Source organism: Globicephala melas, chromosome 8, assembly GCF_963455315.2.
Source record: "Globicephala melas chromosome 8, mGloMel1.2, whole genome shotgun sequence".
Classification (NCBI taxonomy): Eukaryota; Metazoa; Chordata; class Mammalia; order Artiodactyla; family Delphinidae; genus Globicephala; species Globicephala melas.
In genome coordinates, this window is record NC_083321.1 from 14,016,308 (window position 1) to 14,033,094 (window position 16,787).

At 36.8% G+C, this 16,787-nt stretch overlaps 1 protein-coding gene across 14 annotated transcripts in view; it reads left to right on the top strand.

Annotated features, from left to right (window-relative positions):
* Positions 1–16,787, top strand: part of PHF21A (PHD finger protein 21A) — a 192,289-nt gene that overhangs the window by 45,001 nt on the left and 130,501 nt on the right. The gene's annotated exons all lie outside the window — the stretch shown is intronic.

Sequence of the window (16,787 nt, forward strand, 5' to 3'; positions counted from 1 at the left end):
AAGTAAATGTCTGTGGTAATCTGACAAAGCATTTGTTTTCTTGTTCCTTCCCTACCACTCTCCCTCTGGTTAAAAGGGGTGGTTTTGGAGTAGATGAATGTGTGAACCAAAATGATGAGGTGATTTGCAATTGATAGTTCATACTAGTGATATCTTATTGAAGATTTTTAGCTATATAGTTCTCAGTTATTGATTTTTGTGTTTTTTTTAAAACTTTTATTTAGTGAAATAATAGCAATGAGAGTAATTTATTCCTGGAGATTCCTGATTGTGTTTATATTATGTATTGTATTGTGTTTTCATTTAACTAAGGGGAGAAATAAATTTTGAGAACTATGTGGAATAGATACGAATCATTAATGTTTCAGAATAGAATCTTTTTCCAAGCTTAGTGAACAATTGCTTTTTTCTTCCCTCTCCTATTCTAATGCTTCTGCATTCCCCCATCTTGCCTTCTTCAGAAATAAGAGGTATTTTAGATTATGGAATTGCCAAACTAAAATTGGGAGGAGGTAACATGGTGGAGAACAATTTGTAAGGAAAAATATAAACAGAGTTTGTTAGACGTATTTGGCTCTGAAAGTGATTCATTTCTCTAAAGTCAAAATGATGTGTGTTAGTGAAAATGTTCTAGCTTTAAAATTCTGTTAGCACTGAGCCTCCTTAAAATTTCAGGGTTAGTTTGACAAGATGCCAACGAATGAGTCACTTTTGCTGAAAAATTCACGTGTTCTAGCAGGGAAAGAAGGTGAGAACTGATTAGTGGAGTAGGGGATAGGGGATGTTATCACAAAGTTAAGACAATCTAAGGCTACATTTGGGGAAAATGGGGCAATTGTAAAAAACGTACATTTATTTGAAATTTTTATGAGAACTGATGTAAAGATTTGGTTTATTTCTGTAACTTTTTATTCTTTAATGTTTTTTCTGCTAGGTACCTCACTTAATAGAACATTGCAACCATTTATGTTTAGTAAGACGTTTCATCAAGTGGCAAACTCTGTCATCTGAACTAAGTTTGGATTTTAGAACCTAGAATTTTAAAAAATGCGTGTAGCATCAGGAAAATCTTAGGTATACAAAGTAAAGAAAGCTAGTGTCAGAAACTAAAATGCAGTCTTGGCAGTTTTTAAAGTATTTGCTTAACTGTTGAAACAACCTTTTTGATAGAACAGAATATGTATCATTTTTAGGTAGGATAGTACTTGAAGGAAGCACAGCTATAAAATTCAAAAGCTTGTCCTTCCTCAGACCTATTTCCAACATGAAACACTGATAATTTTGTTTAAAATAGTTTTATTTTAGAACAAACTCCCAATGCTGTATACCCAGCTTTTTGTTTTTCCTTCTCAAAAGATCTACTTAGCCTCTGGCAAAACTTACTGATTTTCCTCCTGCTTTAATAACTGAAATCTGAATTACCTTACTCGCATGACTAATAATTTAATATTAAGTTTTTGGTTATGAGAAAAAATTTAAATACAGAAAAGTTCAAAGAATGTCATATTCAAGAATTAACAGCTATTAACCCTTTGTCATATTTGTTTCTGTTCTTTTTCTATATGCATTTTTCTATAATCATTGTTCCAAATCCACTTTAAAAATTATAGAAATAATAAAAGCATACGTTCTCTTATGCTTTATTAAAAAATAAAACATTGCAGATAGTCACCGATTCTAACAGTAGGCACTTATTAGTTCTTATTTGTTATTGCTACCTCAGTCTTTGATACTTATTCTGTTTCTTCCTCAAGACTAACTACAAAATGGTGCACTCCATTTCGGAAAATATAGTCTTTATTAAGCATCCTTCATGGCTAAAACTCAGTGAATTTCAATGAATTCTTGTTAGATAGTTCCAGTGCTTCAACCTATAATTTGAGATTTCTGAACAGAAGCTCCCCATGGCAGTTTTTGAAGTCATCTTCTTGACCCACAGGGCTTTACTCTGTGGCTGACAGGTTTTTTTCTAAACATTAAAAGTATATTTATATATTTATTTATTTGGCTGCGTCAGGTCCTAGTTGCGGCATGCAGGATCTTTAGTTGTGGCTAGTGGGATCTAGTTCCCTGACCAGGGCTCGAACCCAGGCCCCCTGCATTGGGAGCATGGAGTCTTAGCCACTGGACCACCAGGGAAGTCCTTGTGGTTGACAGTTTTAACCCAGACTTGATTAGCTAAATAAATTATATGTTATATAGCCATTAAAAATCATGGTTTCAAAAATGTTTTAATGACATAGGAATGCACTTGTGGTAAATTAAATGAAAAAGCATATGCAACTTCATATGCATTACAATTCCATTTTTGTGTGTTGTGTGTATATATGTATGTAGGCATATAAGCGTATAAAAACAGCGTCATTATAAAATGTTGTTGCGAAGTGATGATTTACAGGTAGTTTATTTTTTCTTTATAGTCTTATGTATATTTGCTACATTCTCCACAACAAATACGCTTCCTTTTTATAATCAGAAATAGACAAGAAACAATTATTAAAAAAAAATTTTAACACCAAATTCTTGTCTTTTCCAGGGAGGATTAGCATTTAAAAATCTAATGACATTCTCCTTATGGTTTATGAACCACTCTAATCAGAGAATCCAACTATTTTAAACACTAATAGTACTGAAGTGTAGAAGCAACTGTTAATTTCTTTAATAGCATTTGTTCTCATTCTGCACCCTTCCCCTCTCATTTTTGACATGTGTATGTGGTCTTTTGCTTGTCATAATGGATATTCTAATATTGGAGCCAATGCACTTACTTGCTTTAGTGCTCTGCTTTCATTCTCATTCATTCATTGTAGAAGCAATCTTAACATCCCAGTTTGTTGCTTATTCCTACTGAGATTCAGGCTTAGGCCATAGTAGTTTCATCTTTGATTTCCCCCGCCTTGAGGGGTTTGCCACCCCACCTCCCTTCACCTGGTGCTCTCCTGGCCAGGCATTAGGTAGGTTGCAACTTAAAAGTTACTTCCTCAGAGGACCTATCCCTGAAACCCCTTGCTCCTGTCAAAACCAACAGTTTCTATTATAATCTCTCATTGAACCCTTCATCTTTCCTTCATAGCTGTGCCATTTAGGATTAGGTTCGGCTGTGGATGACTGAAAACCCAAAATGAAAATGACTTAAACAAGGTAGAATTTTATCTGTCTCATGTGAAAGCTCTGTAGGTGTAATAAGGCTGGTGACAGTGGTTCCACAGTGCCAGGGAACCCAGGCTCCTCCTATTCTATCGCTCTGCCATTCTCAGCATGAAGCTTCCACATCGTAGTCCAAAATAGCTGCTCCATCTGGTAAGAAGGGGGAAAGCAAGCCCTTTATTTTTAAGGATGTTTACTGGAAGTTGCATGCCTCACTTCCAATTGCATCCCATTGGTCAGAACTTGGTCGCGTGGCCCCAAGTAGGAGCAGGGAATGCTGGGAAGTATAGTCCATTCCAGGTGGCCATGGGCCAATAAAATTGAGTGAGCAAGTACTGAGCAAGAAGGGGGAAATAAATACTGGGGATAATTAGCAATTTCTACCACAATAGTTTATCACAATTTGTAATTACATATATATGATTATTATTTTTTAATATCTGTCTTCCTCACTAGACTGTTTCAAGAAGTCAGGGAACATACTTATTTACTTCTTTATTCCAAGTATAGTATCTAGCATAAAATAATATTTAGCACAGAAAATCATTTGTACTTCTTAAAAGAATTATTTTATCTACCTGATCTTTTTCTCTACTTGTAGATATTTTTTAAACAGTGCATCTTGCTTTTTATACTTTTTAAACTTAAATATTATGAACATTATCATACATTTTTGTGTGTTCTTTAAGAAGGTAATTCTTTTTTTTCTTCAGTTTTATTTAATTTAAGTAATTAATTTATTTTTGCTGCACTGGGTCTTAGTTGTGGCACGCGGGATCTTTGTTGCGGCATGTGGGATCTTTTAGTTGCGGCATGCGGGCTCTTAGTTGCGGCATGCAAACTGTTAGTTGTGGCATGCATGCGGGATCTAGTTCCCCGACCAGGGATTGCACCCGGGCCCCCCTGCATCGGGAGCGTGGAGTCTTAACCCCCTGGACCACCAGGGAAGTCCCAAGAACATAATTTTTAATAGCTTTAAATATTTAATAGTCTGGCTAGATCATAACTTATTTAACTATTCACACTATTGTTTGATGATAGAATGTTTTCAGTTTTTTGTTGTTCATAAATGTTGCTATGATAAATTCACCCTAAATATGTGAATCTGTTCTCTCTAATTGCCCCAGGATACATTCTCAGGTGTGAGATTATTGGGTGTATTGGTCAGCTATTGCCATAACAGTTCTGCATAACAAACCAGTGTTTTATTGAGTTACAACACTAAGGGTTTATTTTCACACTGGGTCTAGATCCTCCTCATCTAGGCTGGGCTTGGCCAGGCAAATCTACTTCAGTTTGTGGGTTGGTTGGCCTGCCTCAGGCTGTAGGTTGGGTTAGATCTCCTCTAAATGTGTTTGTCCTGAGGCCTATCATGAAGGGGCAGCAACTACCTGGGGCATAGTCATATATCATGGTTTATCACCAGAGTGTAAGAAATAAGCCAAACTACCAGAACATGTTTTAAGCCTCTGCTGGTATCAAGTCTCATTAGCCAAAACAAACCATGTGGCCAAGCCTTGCAAAATTACATGACAAAGGGTGTGAATGTATAATTTTATGACAGAGAGAATATGAAGAGTTGAAAGCAATAATCCATCTACCATTCTTGGTCAAAGTGTATAAAAAAACTTTTACAATATTAAAAAAAAAACTTTTATTACTTATTTCTAAATAGTCTCCAGAAAAGGCTGTATCAGATTAACAGCATATATGAGAGTAAACAAGTCTTCCCCAAGAGATACCTTAGCGGGGGCCACTAACGGGGAAGCACTTTGCTAATTTGGAAAATGGATTAATATGTATCTGATGCTTACCTGAAGGTATATTTTCCATGCCATTTGTCCATGGTACAAATATTCCATAGAATTACCTTTTGATTTTGGGTTTTGTTTTTCTTTCACTCTTTCCTCTATTTTTCTTAATCCTTTTGAGAGAGGTAGACCCCGTCATAGTCTTTGGTCTTTGCTCCTGGTTTGCTTTTCTGACTCTGTTTAAAAATCATAGTCTCTATTCCTTACAGATTGCTCAACGTAATACAAGATGAAATACTTTTCTGGGTTTAATAAATAGTTGCCGTTCATGGAACCATTCTCATTTAAAATTTGAACATATTTTAGTAAAGTAGATTCTGAAGCCTTTGGGAGAGAAGTTTCTGTTTCTGCCATAACTAATTATGTTTCCGATACATAGAACAACATAATTTAAGCGAAGTAGGTGACTTGAACAGTGGACTGGAGGGGGCGGGGGGGCAGGGGGACCTTGAGAGTTTGATTCTGTTCCTTACTCTGTCACAGACTTGTTGATAAGATTTTGAGTTATTAAGTAATTTAATACGTCTGTTTCCTTAGTTATGAAATGTTTGAATAATGCCTTTTAAGAGTTAATGAACATGTATCGAGTGCACTGAATATTTTTGGAGGTAAGTTCTATTTAAATTGAAATTGTTAGCTTTGGTCATGGTGGTTAACTTCATCTCATATGTAATACCTTCGTCTTATAAGTAAAGTACTACTTTTTTAAGGAGCTTAGAACATTTCACATTTAACTCAGTCATGAGTACATCATTGTAATACATAAACTGGGACATGGACTATTTGTGACTTAGCCACGATTAGATAATTAATTGTATCAGATTCACGACTAGAATCCAGATCACTGTACTATTTGTTTTATTTAGTAAATTATATTCTTAAATTACTCTGTGGACCTTTATCACATATTTTTTTGAAATAGGACATTAGGCACAATAATTACATTGTCTTTAAGCTCCATTGCCTTGGAGTCATGTAAGTAAATTAGTTCTTGTAGTTTCATACTGGTAACCTGATACATGACTGTCTCCAGCCTCTGATACCAGTAACCATAGAAAGTTACCCTCTCTCATTCATAACCAAACTAGTGTGATTGACATGTCATATTAGAATTTAGAATTGTTATTTTCTTAGAGTTCCTTGAATTATAATGGGAGTCTGACCTCATCTTTATCTAAAGTTTAGGAGTTTCTAGGATTTAATCTAGTTCATCCCCTCCTGCACACTATTTATGTGAAACCATTGGTCCAAATGTTTGTTGAGTTTACTGACTCTTGTGTGCATATGTTCCTTCTCCCTTGCACCAAATACAGGAAATGTATTATTTCAAATTCCTCCTGGTGAAATCCTGTTGTCTTATAATAAACCAAGATGAGACGAATGAAGGGCTCAGAAATACAAGGCAGGAACATAAAGGTTCTGAAGATTGAAAGGTTGTCTGCCTTTGATGTGACTGGTTCCCACTGCTGCATTATCTCCTGGGTCTTTTTAACCTTTATTCTCAGAGTGCAGTTGTCTCTATGGCCGGTAGTTGTAATCTGCTGGTCAAAGATTTAATTATCTCTTTAAGATAGAAAAGCTTGATGAAGGAACTCATATTTTAATAATATTGTGCCATGTTACTGTAGGACATTTTACCTGAATATGGTGGAGGAAATCAAGTTAAGTGGGTGACTTGTACCAAGTGCAGCAGTCTGCTAGCTGAGTAGGTTAGAGTAATCTTCTCAGGTCATCCTAATCATTTATTTTTGGTGCTGGTAAGTACAATGACTTAAAAAATTTGGTTTGAAAGTTTTAATCCTCATCATCAGGTGTTGCATGTCTTGACACTGGGCTACTGGTATCTACTGTATTTATTTCCTCTTTACTCATCTCTTACTTAACAGAGAGCAATTGCTTCAAGCTATGGAAATCTAGTCAAAGCCCAAGTTTGTAGCCCTGTGTTTAGGGACTCTTCACTTTGACTCTTTGGAAAACGTTAATCTAATTCTTGGGTGGTAGGTGGTGTACACAACAAATGCTTAACAGGGCCTTAGCCAGTATAATTCTGACTCTACCTTTCCACTGTGTCAGTAAATTAATTTGTGCTTTTAAATAATCAGTTCATTCTAATTTATTCTCTTCTCCCTGGGATCTGTGTTCTTTTCAAATTTCTTTATCGTTCTAAGATTCTGACTCATCTGTTTGTTCCACATCCATTTGTTGAAAGTTTTCTGTGGTAAAAGGCATGGTCCTAGGCCCATGGGAGATGCTGAGAATGAAAACCTTACAGTGTTACTTCCCTGTGACTGGTCATCACCTAAAAGATGTGCAGGCTCATTAACCCTGACACCTTTGGCAACTCATTCTTTTTTTTTTTTTTTTTTTTTTTTTTTTGCGGTATGCGGTCCTCTCACTGTTGTGGTCTCTCCCATTGCGGAGCGCAGGCTCCGGACGCACAGGCTCCGGACGCGCAGGCTCAGCGGCCATTGGCTCCCGGGTCCAGCCGCTCCGCGGCATGTGGGATCCTCCTGGACTGGGCACGAACCCGTGTCCCCTGCATTGGCAGGCACCACAGCGCCACCAGGGAAGCCCAGGCAACTCATTCTTGATTGCTTCTCTTGCATCCTTTCCTGCCATACATACCCCATAAGTTCCCTGATGTCACCTTTATTCACTGGAGTCTCTAAAGACTTCATGCGCTTGTACGTGCTGTTCTCTACAGCTGAAATTCTCTTTCCTCTTAGCCTGGTAAATTCCTGCTTATCCTTTAAAGACCCAGTTTAAGCAAAGATCCTCTAAAGCTTCCCTTGACTTTTGTCCACACTCCAGGCAGAGTTAGAGATCCGTCTTCTGTGTACTCATGGTGTTTATGTCTACCTCTCTTACTTGTACTTATTGTGTTGTATTGTAATTGTATGTTTGTAAGCTCCCTCGAGGACAGGGAGTGTGTCTTGATCATGTTTGTACCCCCAAAGCCTAGATGGTGGATATGTAGGCAAGCATTTTTGAATGTATTAATTCATTATGCTTTCAAGAAGCTAGTAATCTAGTAAGGTGGCCCAGTATGTTGAAAGTCCATACTAAGAAATTTTACCATTAAAAGGAGATTTCCATTCAAATAGTTAAATTCCCCCTTTTTTGGGAAAAAATATTCTCAATATTGTTTCCTACTTAATGCTTTAAGAACATTCAATAACGTTATTACCTCTGTTCCAATTCAGAGCAGCTTAATCATAGTTCCAGGAAAGGAAAACTTTTATGAAGTGAAGTAGCATAAACTAGTAAATGAGCCTGGGTCCAGCAATCTGGAAACGTAATATATCTAGAAACAGTGTCCTCTGCATCGTTGCTACATCACTTACCTCTTTCTGTAGTACCTCTTTAGGTTTCTTTTCCTGACCTTATAAAACATGCTTACATCCCTGGTATTCTTGTAAACAACAACAAAATTCCTTCCTTTGTTTCTTAATTTATTTCTGCCATTGTCCTATCTCTCTCTACCCTCCATCCCTTCATTATTAAACTTATTAAATTATTCAATATTATTCAACTCAGGCTGTATTTGGTACTACATTGTTTTTTTTTTTAGTCCTGTATGAGCCCCACTGCAATCAGTTTCCATCTTCATTCTACTCTGTTGAGCTCACAGAAACTTCCAGTAACATAATTGCCAAATCTAAAGGAAGTTTTTCACACTTCATCTTACTTGAACTAACTGTAGCATTTCATATTAATGACCACTTTCTTCTTCAGAGAACCAAGAACCTTCCTTTCCTGGTTCTCCTTTTACCTCTTTGAATGCACCTGCTCAGTTTCCTTCTCAGGCAGTTGTTCCTCAGCCTACCCTTTAAAAACTAATATTCTGTATGTATTTTATCCTTGTCTTCCTTTTCATCTTGCTCTGTTTTTCCCCTGTAGGTGATATCCTGCCTTAAACCACCTTAAACTGAGCCTTAAACCACCACTGAATGCCACTGACCTCTTTATTCCTCTTCTCCTCTCTTACCTGAGGTCCAGACAGATGTGTATTTTCAGCTTCTGCCTGCTAGATGTCCCAAAGCTCTATATTCTCCGAACAGAATCCTATATCCATCCCTCTTCAAATTCTACTTCTCCTTCTTTCCCTTTGTGGTTAGTGATACCCCATTCATCCAGTGGCCAGGCAGAAACCTGGAAATGATCATGGACTTCTTCTCACTCTCCCTTGGTCTCTCATCCATAATTACGAAGTCCTCTTTATTTAGGCTCCTCAGCATTGCCCATACCCTCCTACTCCCTTTCCATGGCATTGCCTTGCATCCAGTTAGTATCTCTTATGATTCAACTTTTCCGCTATTTTCAGGATGATCTAAAGTAAAACCCTTGTATGTTGCTTTCCTGCTTGAGATCCTTCGGTCAGTAACTCACCTTCCCTTGTACTGTAGGGAAAAGTCCAAACTCCTTATGATGGCTCAGAAAACCCCTCATTATCTTGTCCATGCCTGCCTCTTCACCGAACTCATACATACCTTTTCCTCCAGACTTCCACATACTTAATTTTCTTGGTTATGCTCCATTGTTTCTTTGACCTGGGATGTTCTTTCCCATATTCTTTGCTTAGAGCAAACCTGGAGTTACCTTCTACCCTTTGACCCAGTAAGCTAATTTTTAGGGCCTTATGGTTCAGAAATAGCCACACAAAAATTGAAAACAACTACAAATAAATCAGGGTGCAATTAGCAAGTAATACATAAGAGCTGTATATGCATATTATGAGGTACTTAACTGAATAGAAAGATGAATGGAAGGTGAAAAAAGCAAATTATAAAACAGATGTACAATATGATTCATTATTTAAAATACAAAATATTTAAAAACCATGTTTGTATATATGCATTCATGGTCATTTATACTTGGAAATACATGGGAAAACTATAGAATTATTTACGTGGAGCTGTTAACAGTGATTGCCTCTAAGAAGTGGGATTCAAAAGAGGTGACCGAGGATGCTGGCACTTTTAACCTTGTATATTCTTTTTAAATTTGTTTTTAAAATATTGAAATATAGTATAAATACAAAAACTACACATATATGTATATATTTATATATATGTACATCCGGCTCAAATATATTTTTACAAACTGAAACACCCAGGTAACTAGCACCCGTATCAGTATCAGAACATTACCATCACCACAGAAACGGTCATGTGCTTTCTTCAACTCACTACCGCCCTCCACCAGAGAAACCACTATTGTGACTTCTAACAAGCTAGGTTAATTTTGCTATATGAAATCAAATAGGGTGTACTATTTTCTGTCTGGCTTATTTTGTTCAACATAATGTTTGTGAGGTTATATGTGTTTCTTTGGAACTGTTTTTTAAAAACTTTAAAAAATAATTATAGAGTCACAGGAAGTTGTCTTCTGAAATTTTAAATCACTGAAGAATAAAAGTTTGTCATCTCCTGGATATACCCACCCTGAAGTCTCTTGGCATTGTTAAATGTGTTCTCTTGTGAATTGATAGTTCGTTGCTCTGTTGCTTTTATCACATTTCACTAATTATTTGTTTGTATGCTTATCTCCCTTCCGGATTGTGAGTCCCTCAGTACTGTGTTCCTTTCATCCTTAAAATCCAGTGTATACCTAGTGCTTCACACACAGTGATACTTAAACAACACTTGTCAAAGAAAAGCAGTACATTCTAGTCTGTGTGTTCTAGTCTGTGTGTATTTACTGGTCTTGCCTATTGAATTTCTCTGAACTGATTTCCTCATCTGTAATATGGGCATTATAATTGCATCAGCTCCTATACTTTTAGCTGCATGTAACTGAGCATCCAACTAAAAGTGGCTAAAATAATAAGTGGACTTACTGATTCACCTAATAAGAAGTTGCTAGAGTTTTCCAGTTCAGCATCTCAGCAACACCATCAGAACACATGTTCTGGTCATCTTTCTGCTTTCCCACCCTTAGTGAGTCAGCAAACATTGCTTGTTGTCACAGGACTGCTGCTGCAGCTCCAGGCTTTACATCCTCCCGGTTCTTCTTATATGTCTCTTCTTAAGAGCAAGGAAAAACTTAATTAGAAGTCATTCAACAGACTTTGCATCTCGTTGACTACAGTTTTGTCACATGCCAATGTCTAAAGTAGTGACTGGCAGGAATAGTGGGGTCCAAGACTGATTTATATCCTGGAGCTGAGGATTCGCCTCTCAAACATTTGGACACTAGATACACAAACGAAATTAGTTTTTGTTAGCAAGGAAACAGAAGAGATGGAAAATAATGGATTTGAAAAGGCAATCAGCAAAGTCTCTCTCCATCTGTAACAGTTTTCTCTACTAATGTAAGTTAAATATAATGTATATTTGAAAGATGTGTGAGGCCTTAGTGCTTGTTACTGGTTTTGTGGATTGTTTTAGAAAGGTTTCCCTTTGCCACCCTACCTAGCAGCAACCTGTTTTAGGGCAAGGAATGCAAAAGTAATTTTGCTGTTCGCTAAAGTAGTATATTATTGTAAGGTTAAATCTAATACAGAAAATAATGTAATTTATTTCAAATGTGAACTATAAATTATTTTAAAGTTTTTTGATATTTAAAAATTAAAAAATTGTAAACAATCATTGTCAGGTTATTAATATTAATAGTCCATGCCTTTGAAGCATAGCAGCCTGATATCCCTTGGTTAACAATACCTTCACACACCTGCATTATTCAGGAAAGCCGGAGTTTATCGAACCCAATGGTATTCATGGATTTCAGGTTTTTAAAAGGTTGAACACTGTAAATGACAGGCCAAATCACAGATTCCTTCATTTCCTTTTTTTTAAACAGAGAACCAGACAGAAAAAAGAAGCTTGCTCTTGAGCTACCATTGTCTTCATAGGGTAGCTGGTTAGATGAGAGGCTGCCCTGCAAAATTATCTTTACAGAAGACAAGTTCCCCAGAGTTGATGTACTCTAAGTTCAGGAAACAAATGTTTGTGTGAATCAGCAGGGATTGGGTAAATTCTCTCATACTAGCTCTGTCTGAAAATGACAGAGTGATTATTAGTTTCTGTCAGTTAAGCACCAAATATTCCTTTGCTCTGAAAAATGAGGCCCTAGAAATCAACTGTTATGTTTAATTTGTCACCTTTTCTCCCACTCCCACTTCCATCACCTTTTAAAAAAACCTCTCTTGCTTTTGCCAAAATAAATTATATCATTTTGACCAAGAAGAACACTAAAGGTAGAGATCAGTTCTGAAGTTACCTCTCCTATGAGCAGTGAATGATTATTGCTGATCTCGTTTTATCTAGGACTTCTGTCATCTAATACAGTGATTGGAGAAGAAATAAACACCGCCTTTCCTATGGAGTCAAGAGGCACAGATAAACTCACCCTGAAATGTTGTATTTCCTGAAGGAAAAGAATTGAGTAAAATTGGGGAGGGTATTAATCGACAGAAATTGAAATTCGTTTTTCTGAGCGTGCCTCATTTATTACAGATTGTAGAAGTTGGTCGTGAATTTAAGACAGATTTATGAAGATTTTGAGTTAATCCATCACTTTCTTTTAATTAAGAATGAGGTAGCAGTCTTTTTTTTTTTTTTAACATATTATTCAGAAGTTCACCTCTTCCATTGAATGTTTATTTGATTTTTTTCATCTGGAGTGAAATTTCGAGACTATTACTCACACCCAAAACCCCCAACTGAAGTCAAGGTAGACAAAAGTAACAGAAGTCATTTGTAAACATCTGTCATATAAACTTCTGAAGACACATACTTTTTACTCTGATTTCTGTTTATCCCAGATGTGAGTGCATCAGATGCGACAGTGTTTGCAAATTGTCAGAGGTACTGCCCCTGAGCCTCATATGCTGTTAATAGCTGATAAGGTTATCTACAACTTATAAAATTTCCAGTATCCCCTCTCCATGACTTGCTTTCCTCTTTTTACTTGATTAATTGTCTCCTTTAGGTATAAAGCGTTTTATAGCCATGACTTCTGAAGAGAAATTGAGCAGTTCTTCAAAGATGGAAAGACCAGTATGATTCTGTAGAGCAGGGATCAGCAAGCTATGGGCTCAAATCTGGCCGGGACCTGGGCCAGATCTGGCCTGCTGCCTGATTACGTGAATGTTGTCAGAATACAACCACAAATCTTTCGTTTGCATATTGTCTCTGGCTGCTTTTAGGCTACGATGGCAAAATTGAGTAGCTGCAACAAAGACCAGGCCATTTATAGAAAAAGTTTGCCAACTTGAGAGAAATTTAACCAGAGAGGCACTTGACTTAGAGATAGTAGGCGTAGTATAACAGTATAGAGAGGAGTGAGTGCCACACTGGAAACAGTATACATACTGAATAATGAAAAGGCCCTCTTACATACATACATGCCAGCCCCACAGTTTTCAGTTCATTTTTAAGCACCTCATTTTTTTAAAAGCCACTTTTATTTTGGATTATTTTTTCTCCCTCCCTCCTGCTCCCTCTCCCTCTCTCTTATAATTTTTGAAGCATAATTAATATAAAATAAACTGTGCACATTTTCTAAAGAGTATAATTTTTGATGGGGTGAAACCATCACTATAATCAAGATAATGAACATGTCCATTACCTCTAAAGGTTTCCTGTGTCCCTTAGCAATCCCTCTCTTCCTCCCCTACTTTCCCAGCCCTGTCCCCAGGCAAACATTGGTCTGCTTTTTACCACTATAAATTAAGTTTATACATTTTATTTTATTTCAGTTTTTTTTAACATGCATCATTTTATTTTATTTTTATTTTTTGGCCGCACTGTGCGGCATATGGAATCTTAGTTCCCCGACCAGGGATCGAATCCGTGCCCCCTGCAGATGAAGTGCAGAGTCTTAACCATTGGACCTCCAGGGAAGTCCCAGGTTATACATTTTAGAATTTTAATAAATGTATTTATACAGTATATATTCTTTGGGGTTTTTTTCCCCCACTTTTTAGCTATTAGAAATAAAGTTACTATGAGCATTCATATACAGGTCTTTGTGTAGAGATAGCTTTCATGTCTCTTAGGTAAATACTTAGGTGTGGCTCCAGTGGTATGGTATGTATATTTTTAACATTTTAAAGAAACTGCCAAAATGTTTGCAAAGTGGTTGTACCATTTTACATTCCCATCAGCAGTGCATGAGAATTCTAGTTGCTCTGCATCCTTGGCCTTTTATTCTTAAATATGAACATAACAGCCAAGAATCCCAGCCATTTAAGGGAAGCCACTAACATGAAAGTCAAAACAGATCCAGAGAACTGGAAGGGACAATTCAAAATAACTATAACTTTAGATCCTCTGATCAGTAAGAGAAGGTATTGCATCTCTGAAACAAGAACAGGATGCTAGGAATAAAGGAACAATTAGAGAAGGAAATGAATTTTTTTTTGAAGTATAGTCGATCTACAGTGTTGTGTTAGTTTCAGGTTTACCAAAAAGAATTCTTGATAATAAAAATGAAAAGTTTAGAAGATGAAATTGGAGCAGTCTTTCAATAAATAGATGAAGAGACAAAGGGATGGATGGTGGAAGAGAGAAATTTTCAAGGATCAATCCAAAAGGTCTAATGTCTGACTAATAGAAATTCTAAGACAAGAGAACAGAAAATGGAGAAGGGAAAATCATCCAATAATGAATACAAGGAAATTTCTCAGAACTGGAGAGCATATATTCCAGATTAATAAGAGTTTACTGAGTGCCTAAAACTATGAGTTAAAAAAGACCCATACCCCCCATACCAAGGCACATCACTGTGAAACTTCTGAAAGACAGTGTGAATAAAAGATCCTAAATGCTTTCTCAAAGGGGAAAAAACAACAACAACAAACAGTTGTGAACAAGGATTGGGAATTGGATGTCATCGCACTTCTCAGCAGCAGTACAGGAAGCTAGAATTCAGTGTAATGATGCTTTTGAAAAGTTGTAATTTCCCATGTAGAATTCTATACCCATCCCAACTCTTGATGATCAAGTCTGAGGGTAGAATAGAGACATTGTGGACATGCAAGATTACAAACCTACCTCCCATGCACCCTTTTGAGGAAGCTACTGAAGGATGTTCTCCATCAAAACAAGAAAATAAACCAATAAAGATGAAGACATGGATCCAGAAAACAGGGAATCCAAAACAAAAGAGAGATGAAGAAAATCTCCTATTTGAGGAAGGAAAAACTCAGATGACTGTTTACAATAGGTTTAGAGAACAAACAGTTTAGGTTGAACAGGAGGATGGAGGACTCTAGGAAAGATGTAGCCAAGAAAAAAAGGGACTGATAGATGATATGATGTGTTTTGAGCCATTATTTAGAGATGTTTTATAGCTTCTTTAGAGAGTATGGGGAAGAATGAATGATAGTAGTATAGAAAACCAAGCAAATGACAAAGCAAGGCATTTTTAGTTTCAGGAATAACAAAATGTCCAAAAAATAAGTATAACTGTAGTATTGATCGTTTCACCAATTAATGTTACTTACATGATTCTAATAATAATAAACCTTAAAATGGATTTAACTAAAAATTGTGATATGACTGCAGTGGGAGTAGGGAGTGGGAAGAGGGAAGGTGGTAGTACAACTAGATTTCAGTTATCTGTAGTAGAAATTCAGCAGGTAATGATTAAAGTGAAAAATCAAATCACAATGAATGTATATGTTTTTTAAGATTTTTTTTTGACATGGACCATTTTTAAAGTCTTTATTGAATTTGTTACAATATTGCTTCAGTTTTATGTTTTGGTTTTTTGGCCGCAAGGCATGTGGGATCTTAGCTCCCTAACCAGGGATCCAGCCCACACCCCGTACATTGGAAGGTGAAGTCTCAACCATGGGACTGCCAGGGAAGTCCCCACAATGAATATATATTTTAAAATAAGACAAAAGAAGGAATCTCTAAGAGAAGTGAAAGTGGTTTCCTGAAAGGAGTAGGACTAGAGAGTTGGAGAGGGTTGGTACAAGGGACTGCTGTTTTTATTATGTCTTGTAGTATTATTTTTTAAACCTGTATTACTTCAATTAAAAACTAAATAGAAAAATGAAAGACTGGACTTATTAGATAAGATGTTTATTAGCCTTTGTGGGATTACCCTGGACTCCTGAGGTAGGTCATCTGCTGACTAAGGCTTTGGCCTCCCACCCATTCCAGACAGTGTTAGGAACTCTGCTCGGGCCTATTTAATTCTTCCTTTTCATTTTTATTAGTATAAGCCACAAGGTGACTCCAAAGTTTGGTTAAGGCATTCCTTAGGAGTCTACAGGAGAGCCAAACTGGCCTTTTTAGTTGGTTGCTCTTCTCTTCTGGGTGGAGAATAGATTTAGGCTCTAATAATAATAAAACATATAAAAGCATGGTACTACTCATAAGTTTAGCACCATAGGATATAATGTCCCTTTTGCCCTTAAAGTGATACCTTATGGTGCTATAGTCAAAGCCCCCAAACTGTAAACTCCATGAGGGCCAGGCATTTTCACTTGGTTTGTTCACTGATTTACTGGCTCTCGGTATTTAATGTGCTGGATGAAATTCTACCTTGAATGTAATGAAAAGCTTTAACGATCAGTTCATTTGGCAAATATTTATTGAGCACCTCCTATATGCCAGGCACCCTTTTAGATGCTGAGAGTACAGTTGACCCTTGATCAACATGAACTTCATGGATCCACTTACACGTGGATTTTTTTCAATAGTAAATACTTCAGTGCTGCATGATCTGTGGTTGGTTGAATCTGGATGCGGAACCATGGATACAGAGGAACCACATACACAGAGGTGACTTTTAGGTGGGTCAGTGTACCAACCCCTGCGTTGTTCAAGGGTCAACTGTAATCAGTCCTGTAAGTCACAGCTTTTCTTTTAG